Genomic DNA, 8,249 nt, shown 5'->3' on the forward strand with positions numbered 1-8,249 from the left:
GTGTTGCTGGTGCTGCCTGGCCCCACCCTCCATAGCAACAGGCCCTGCCCTTGGTGATGGCTCCAGGGGCATTGCCAGCGTCCCTTTGGACACACCCCCTTAGTGACAGGCCCCACCCCCCGGCAACGGCCCGGGGGGCGGTGCCGGCTCTCTCCCCTTAGCGACAGGCCCCACCCCCCGGCAACGGCCCGGGGGGCGGTGCCGGCTCTCTCCCCTTAGCGACAGGCCCCGCCCCCCGGCAACAGCCCGAGCCTGTGTTTGCTCCGCTCGGGGGGCTCGGTTTGGGTGTTTTCTCTCCCCCCTCCCTCCCGTGCCGGGAACTCCAGGCGGCTCTCGTACGGCTCCCGGGGCCTTCACCCCCCGGGGGGCTCGGCCCGCCCCTTTCGCGGGGCGCTGTGGGAAGGGCGGGGGCGGGGCCCGGGGGTGGAAGAGCCCCGGCTCTGGCCCTGGGCTTCTCTGGCGTCGGTGCTCCCGTGTTCCCTCGGGCGGTCGCAGCTTTGGGGCTGTCTCAGCCCCCCGGGCAGGCGTGCTCTGGCGTTTAGAGAAGCGGAGGCGTTGCCTGAGGTAAGGATTCCAGAGCTTGGCACTCTTTGGCGGCATCTGTACTAGAAAGGTCCCTTGTGGCCTGCTTTGCTTTTTTTCTCCCAGGATGCTGTTTTGGGCGCTGAGGGGGCGGTGAGACGGGTTAGTGGTATGGTGTTCTGTTTGGGGTTTGGTTTTTGCTTTGCTGTTTTTTTTCCCCTCGTGAGATCATTTTATTGTGCTGCTGCAATTCCTGTCTTTACTGAACCCGGAACCTTGGGGGTTTTCACTAGTTGTGCCGTTCACTGTTTCAGGTGTTGCCTTGGCCTCTCAACAGCCGTGGCACAACCTGCAGCGATGCTGCCTCTCCAGGCCCCCGCAGGCCCCGCTTTCTTGTCCAGCCAGGCGGGAAAGCGTGGTTGTTGCAGAAACAGCTACGCCCTGCGACTCCTCCTCAGGTTGTTGGCTCGGCCCCAACAGCGTACAGGCTGCTGAGGTCACCGCCTCCGCGCGGGACGCAGGCGGCCCGGAGAGCTTTACCCCGCGCCATTTCCGTCCCCTCTGGGCAGCAGCGGAGCTGCCGCCGCTTCAGGCGGCCGCTTTCTCGAGGGCGAGGAGCTGGGATGACAACGGGCCGCTGCAGACTCTGGTCAGGGTAAGAGGCTGTTCCCTGGGGAGCCGGCGCAGGGGGAGCGGAGGTACGCACGGGCACTTGTCGGTGCCCCTGGCCGGTAAAGGGAAGGTTAAATTGTTAGAGTGCAAATAAATACATATTATTTAGGGAGGAGTCGTGACTAAATTTAATCACACCTATTACTGAACAAACCAGGCAGTCATTATTCCTAATCTGTAGTTAAAAAAAATAAAGGCAGTCCTTTTTTATGCCATAAATAGAGTTGCGAGTCATTAATAGCTCAATCTAAATACAGCCGTTACTAAATCAACTGCAGGCATTAATGACTCCTGATCAGAAACAAAATAAGGAAATTTTCGAATCTAGAATGAAAATCGACCCGGAAAGCTAAATTGGGAGCGGGTAGTACTGAAATTGTAACAGGGCTGTTAGAAAGTTCAGAGGCAGCGACAGCTCCTGCTTCCAACCCAAGCAGTAAACGAAGCTTTAGGTTCTTAAATGAAGAGAAATAAAGGTGAGCTGTTAAACAGTGGCTGGGGTCAAGCGTAGCTCTTAAGAAAATTTGCAGGTACGGGTGATTCCTGAGCAGAACTAACAATTCCAGAAGATTTAGATTTAAAAACTACAGAGCTAATGGAGTGCCACAACCGCCCGGATGTAACTGCAGCCGCTTTGGGGGAATGCCCCAGCCCCCCCAGCCACCGCTATTAATTACTGCCAAGGAGAGCGAAAGTGAAAGTAGAAGCAGTGCAGGTGAAGTGTGAGCAGTACGCTTTTTCCTAAGTCATCTCTTCGTGTCAGGAGAGGAAAGAAAATGGAAAGAAGATGTTTGCAGGGGGTCTGTGCTGGGTTACCTGCGCGTCTCTTCCGTGCGTCCTTGAGGAGACATTTAGCTCCTGTTGGGTGCTCGCAGGTGGAGACAGGGCGAGCTGGAGGCAGGATCGGTGCCGGCACTGATAAAAGGATGGGCAACGAGCGGAGAGAAGAGGGGGCAAGGGCTGAAAAAGGGTCACCGGTTCTGCAGGGAAGGCAGCGGGATGTGACTCGGCAACCGCTCTGACGAGCGCAGGGTCATTCGCTGCGATGAAGTCAGGGTCTGCGGCTGGCCCGGAGAGGCAGCAGAAATCCCAAACTCTTTGCAGGGGTACCGGCCAGATTAGGGCAACACCTGAACAGTAAAACCATTTAGGGGAAGCAGAGCTGGGCTGCACCGCGTGGCCAACCTCCCTCTTCTCCGTGAGTCCCAAAGGGGCAGCTCCAAGAATGTGCTGAGAATTCATCCCTTGCGCTAAAAATGAGACGCAAGTAGCACCCACCCGTGAATTTTATTTTCTCTCTCGCTCTGCGGCTCCTGCCTGCTTGTCTCTCCTCAGTGCTCACCTGCACCTGTGCTCGGATGGGGCAGCTGAGGGAAGGTGCTGCCATCTCCCCAGCCCCGGCGGACCGCCCCTCAGCTGTGTCCTCTGTCAGGGAGCGTCGTCATCTCTCCTGCCTCCCAGAGCGTGTCCTGTAGTGGCAGACGCGCGGGCTTTTCCCTGCACGCGCATACGGGAAGGGAAGGGAAGGGAAGGGAAGCACAGTGAGAGCTGGGCTTGTCAAAGAGTAATGGGGGTGGTGGGAAGCGTAGCTAGAACCGGAGAGCTACAGCGCAAAAGCGAAGCGGACGGGACACAAAAGTAAAATGGTGCACAGGAATGCTGAGGAGAGAACTCCCGCAGCACACAGGAAATCAGTGTCAGAATCTATTGTCTTCTGACTGCCAAATTAAAAATAATGGCACGCTTTGCAACGCTAAGCTCGCTCTAATCGTCTGAACTGTTTCTTTCCAACCCCCACCGCCCCCAGCACACCGCTCAGCCTCCTCAGCCTGAAATGCCTTGTTTTCCTTCTTTTTTTTTTTTTTTATGACAGGGCAACTTCTGTTCCCGAGGTGGTGCCTACGGTACAGCTATCTCTTCGAAGACAGTTTGGTTTAGGTCAGAGAATGTTGAGCCTGGACTGAATCAGCCTCTGTTTCTATTTCTGGAAATCGTCGGTCCTGTGCATCAAGCCCGGAAAAAAGGAAATATGAACCAAAGGACGTGGGGCCTGCAGGGCTAGGAAATTATTTGAGAAGAGGTTCAGTGGGGAAATGACTCTTTGTCTGTGGGGCGTCCAGGCAAGCAACCCAGCTGCTAGAAAGCGGCGCTGTCCCCAGGATGGCCTCGGCGGTCCCGTTGGAGTCGGGGCAACAAGGACAAGGCAGGGTGAAGCATCTGGCCTGCCGTGTGGAACGTGACTGTACAAAGCACGTGTGATGCACTGCAAGTTTACTTGTTTAAACTGTGAGTTAAAGAAGGTGTGCGGTTGCTTTGTAAACAGCCGACGCTCTAAAGCTACACCCATCTAATTGCTAGCTGTATTAAATCTATCGTATTGCTGTTTCTGCATTAAAAAATAAAAAAGTAACAAACCAACACACCTATGTAAGCACTTCTAAGTACAATGGAAAACCACTGTTTAACGCGTGGCATGTGTGGGTTGTTTTTTTGGGGTGGGAGGGTGGGGTGTATGACAAAAACCTGCGAGAGACACACGCACATACGCACATGTCATGTTTAGCGCTCACCTAAACCCAAAAAAGAAAATCCACTCTTTATTTTGCAGCATTAGCATTAGCTTCCAGCGCACAGCCTGAGCGCACACCTCTGCTCTCACCGTCTGCTCCCTCTTCAACCGTGTGTGGCTGTCATCAGCTTGCACAGGCTTTGCTCGTGCAAGTTTCTGCGACAGCTTACGAGAAGGCAGGGAAACCAACCCAGCAAGACGCGTAGTGCCTTCCTCTATGGGCTCCGTCCAGCCTTTGTTAAAATGAGCAGAAAAGAAATCTGCTGCTGCCTTTACCCTGACTGACTCTTACAGAGAGCATCTGACTTGACCCGCAGCAAAGCGATGCCCCAGGCAGCAGCACGTATTGGCGCGGACCGCGGTTTCACCCACCTGTTTTACTGCGCCGGTCCTTTCCCACGGCCGATGCCGCAGATGTGGCGCGCCCCACCCCCAAACCTCTTTACGAGGGTTCCCTGGGCTCTGCAAGTCGCCTGCTGGACGTGTTGCTGATTCAGGCACGGGCAAAGTCAGCTTCTTCGCTGGCCTCGGGCCAGGGCAGCCACGTACTCGAGGGAAACTCAGAATATCTCCAGCGAGATCTCACCGGGAGGCTGGGACCTCGTCAGTAGGGGAGAAAGCCAAGCGACTGACACTGAAAGGGAGCTCTTTGCTAGGCTGTAGATCGTAAAGTTAACAAAGAAAACAAACCTGCCTTTTTAAAAATGCCCTCTTTTGAGTCTGCCACATTTGATACGGATTTTTTAAATTGCAGGGTATATCTCCTACAGGCCTCATGCAAAGGGAAGTGAGTACCTCTGGCTCTCAGGACAAGGGGGTCCCTCAGGAGCCCAGGTGCTCACGCCAGCCGGCATCTGGCACAGCACAGGGCAGGAGCTTTGGCAGTAGTACGTGAGCTGAGAATGAGAGTTAGGCAGCACTGCGCGCTTCTCCTGTGAGCCGCCGAGGCTCGCGCGCTGTACCTTCCACAAATAAAAGGCCAGAAGAGTCAGCATTTCTGCTAGTTCCAGCCTCATCCGTACCCTCGTCGGTGTAGCTGTAAGCAAGCGTCCCGTAGCGACTGGGAGCGTGGCAGCTGGGCTTCCTGCGCTGCCTTAGGTTGTGCCCTTGGAGAAACCCTTCTCCGAGCCCCGTGAGCCCCGGGGTGGGTGGGCTGCGGTGCCGTTCAACGCTGAATAGGCACGAAGGCCTGTAAACAAAATGTATTTATATCGCACCCATACCCGGCAGCCAACCGCCGCTTTATTTACGTATTCTGCACCTCCTGCCGACGCTTTTAAACTTAGCCGATATTGCCGCAGTTTTCACTGACGGGGCAGGGGGCTGCCACGCTGCAGGGGGAGTGTCTGGGTGTCTCCCACGGACACAGACGTCCTCAGCTGGGTAGGGACAGGGTGAGAGCTGGAACAACTCTGCTGACATGTAAGGGCCGTCCCAGGGCAAGGCTCCTCGGTCTGGGGGCTGAAAGGCGAGCCACGCTGGGTGGTTGGTGTGGGAGTTGTGGAGCAAGTAGGGGGAAAAAAAACCAACAAGAAAAAACCATCCAAATGTTTCACAGCAGGTAGAAAGCTAGGCAGAAAGCAAACTGAATGCTGTAAAGACAAAAGCCGAAAGCCGGCTATGGACTGTACGAAAAGAGTCAGTGCCACGGAAGGAGGTTATTTCTTCAACTGACCATAGGAGGCTTTTTGTGAGAAAACACAACACCTTTCTGCTACGGCGCGGTACCGCAGCAGTAATGGGCCAGAGCGTGCGAGCGCCTTTGGCAGGATCGGTAACGGCCGGGGCACGGCCGAACGGCCAGCCCACCTTCCGCACAAGGAAAACACCAATCCCCTGGAACGCCACGCAGACCCAGGACAGGTAAGGCGGAGGCCGAGCCCAGGCGCCCCCATTGCCAAGGACCACCTTGGCCTTGCAGCGTCTCACGCTTCGGGGTGTTTTGCAGGCCGTGGCTAAGCTCAGGCCCCCTGCTCGTGGCGGCCCCCGGTCCCCCGGCGCCGGTCGGGCCCCAGCCCCCAGCGCGGTGCGGCGCAGGGCAGTGACCCAGCAGGGCGGCCCCCCGGGCCCCAGCCCCCCCCCCCCGCCTGGGGCCAGGGCCCCGCGGCCGCCGGCCCCTTCCTCCTCTGCCCGCTCCCGTCGCAGACGGCTCGGTATGTGTCACGAGCGGCAGCCGCGTTCAGCAGCTCTCGGAGGGCGCGCGGCTCTGCCCGGCCGTGACCGGGGCCCGCAGGGGTTTCCCGCTCGCCCCGAGAAGGCGCTGGCCCCGAGCCGGCGCGTCCCGCCCCGCCCCGCCCGGCCCTCGGCGCCCTCGCGAGCTGAGCGCGGCCCGGCCAGCAGGGGGCGCTGGCGCTCACCGGCTGGGCGCGGGGGCGGTCCGGCGCGGGGGCGGGGCCGGTGGGGGCCGCTCCTTCCGGCCGCCCTTTAAGGGCCGCCCCGCGGGGCTCGGGCTTCCGGTGGCGCGTGCGCGGCGCGTCGGAGCGGGGGCGGGAGCGGTGCGTGTGGAGGCCGAAGGGCCGGTGCGTGTGGCGGCCGGGTCGCGAGGCGTCCCTGTGCGGTGCCGGGGCCCCTCTGCGGCCCGGCGTGGGAAGCCCGCGGCCGGCGGAGCCTGCTCGGAGCTGGGCGGGGAGCGCCGCGGCGGTCCGGCCGCCGGCAGCCATCCCCTGCGGTGGCCGGCAGCCCCTCGGGACGCCTGGAGGCCTGGCGGTGCCCGAGCCTCGCCTGCGGCAGCCGCCTGAGAGAGCAGCGCGGCCGTGTCCGGGGGCCGGAGAGCGCTGGTGGGTGAGTTCGGGCAGCGGGGGGCGGGTGTGTGTCTCCGGGCGGGGCCGGGGGGCTCCGTGCCCCGCAGAGGAGCCCCGGTCGGGCATCGTTCGCTTCCGAACAATGCAGGTCTGTCCCTGGTTATTTTCTGTGTACAGTGTTTCGGGCCACCTGAAAGCCTTTGGCCGGGTAGGTTTGGTGCGGGGCGATGGCAGGTGTGGACCCTGAAAGATCTCGGGTGGGGGGCGTGGGAGGTATTTCTTGCCTTAAAACTCTGAGCCCACCTCGTGTGTCATGTCGTGTTATCATGTCGTGAGTCTCGTGACTGTGGCAAATGGCTGAGTCGGGCGTTTTCTGATAACTAACTTCTGAACGTGTGCGTGTGTAGGCACGGGGAGATTTGTGCAGGGTGACGGAGCCCCTTGTGCTTCTGTGCTAATGTCTACCTGTTCTAGACCTCCAGTGTTGGAAAGCCTTTGTTTAGTGCCTAGTTGTGGCTGCGTAACTGCTGTTGCGCCTGCAGCTGTGCTCGCAGGGATGCTGGGTGGCTCCGCATCAAACCGGCCGCCGGGCGGCCGGGTTGTGCCGCAGAACATGCCGGGAGCTGTAGTCCTTGCGGCTGCCGGGCGGCCGGGTTGTGCCGCAGAGCATGCCGGGAGCTGTAGTCCTTGCGGCTGCCGGGCGGCCGGGTTGTGCCGCAGAGCATGCCGGGAGCTGTATTCCTGGCGCAGTGGCTGCCGGCCCTGTCACGTGGTTCGCCGGGCATGGCGGGAGGCGCGGTCTTCCGGCGCTCGGGTGCCGGGCGGCCGTGGCGCGTACGGTACGCGAGGTGTATTTTTGGGGTTGGCTTCGTGTTGATTACTGGGGGCTTGCGGGTGCGGCCGCTTCCCGAGAAGCGGTGAGTTCCCCGGGAGCTGACAGAAGGGAAGAGGGAAAGGAGGAGGACGATGACCTTTTCCCCGTGCCCAGGGCGCAGATGATGGCCGCGTCCCCGGCCCACCGGAGGTCCCGCTCAGCCTCCCCTGGCCCCCCTTGCCCCGTGCGCCTGCCCCCAGCTCCGGCACCTCCCCATAAGCGTGCTGCATAGCCTTAGGCCGCCCCCAGGCCCTGTCGTGAAGGCAGCAAGCCGTCCCTCAAGCGCACTGGATTCCCCCTTGGTGCAGGGGCCCTTAGCAGTAGCGTGGGGAGGGAGCGGTGTGTCCAGAAGCCCCTGCGGAAGGAGAGGCTTTGGCCAGGGTCGATCGACGGTAATGACGGTCGCTGTTTCTTCTTTCCCTCTCCCAGAGACTGTGCTGAGGACGTGGTTGTCTGTCCTTCCCCCGGGGATGCCGTTGCCTGCGGCCGTCTCAGGCTCGCGTGGCTTCTCTCTGCCCGTCCTCGCCGTCCTCGCAGCGCAGGGCCGAAAAGGGATAGACAAAGCCCTTCCCGGCTGCGGACAGGAGCTGCCTCGGCTGAAGCTGGAGACGCCAACGAAAGGTAAAGAAGAAGAAACTGAAGGTGCTCTGGCTGCCAGCTGCCTTCCTGCCGCAGGCAAGAGAGAGCCTGTCCATGCAGGTGGGGGAGGAAGGATCCCCCTTCATAGCCCGCAGCGGGCCAGGCCACCAACGTGCACCGTAGGGTCTGTACGCGTAACCCGGAGTTGGGTACGGGCGTGTAGTGCACGAGCGAGCTAGGCTACGTGCCTAGGAAGCCTCATCTGGTAAGAGCTGTAAGACACCCACGTATT

General features: G+C 60.1%; 1 long non-coding RNA gene across 1 annotated transcript; it reads left to right on the forward strand.

Annotated features, from left to right (window-relative positions):
• Window positions 1–401: 401 nt before the first annotated feature.
• LOC142051466 (uncharacterized) lies at window positions 402–3,663 on the forward strand. Its single transcript, XR_012658503.1, has 3 exons — window positions 402–564; window positions 837–1,177; window positions 3,068–3,663. It is a non-coding gene; the product is annotated as an uncharacterized LOC142051466 (long non-coding RNA).
• The last annotated feature ends 4,586 nt before the right edge of the window (window positions 3,664–8,249 follow it).

Source organism: Phalacrocorax aristotelis, unplaced genomic scaffold, assembly GCF_949628215.1.
Source record: "Phalacrocorax aristotelis unplaced genomic scaffold, bGulAri2.1 scaffold_33, whole genome shotgun sequence".
NCBI lineage: Eukaryota > Metazoa > Chordata > Aves > Suliformes > Phalacrocoracidae > Phalacrocorax > Phalacrocorax aristotelis.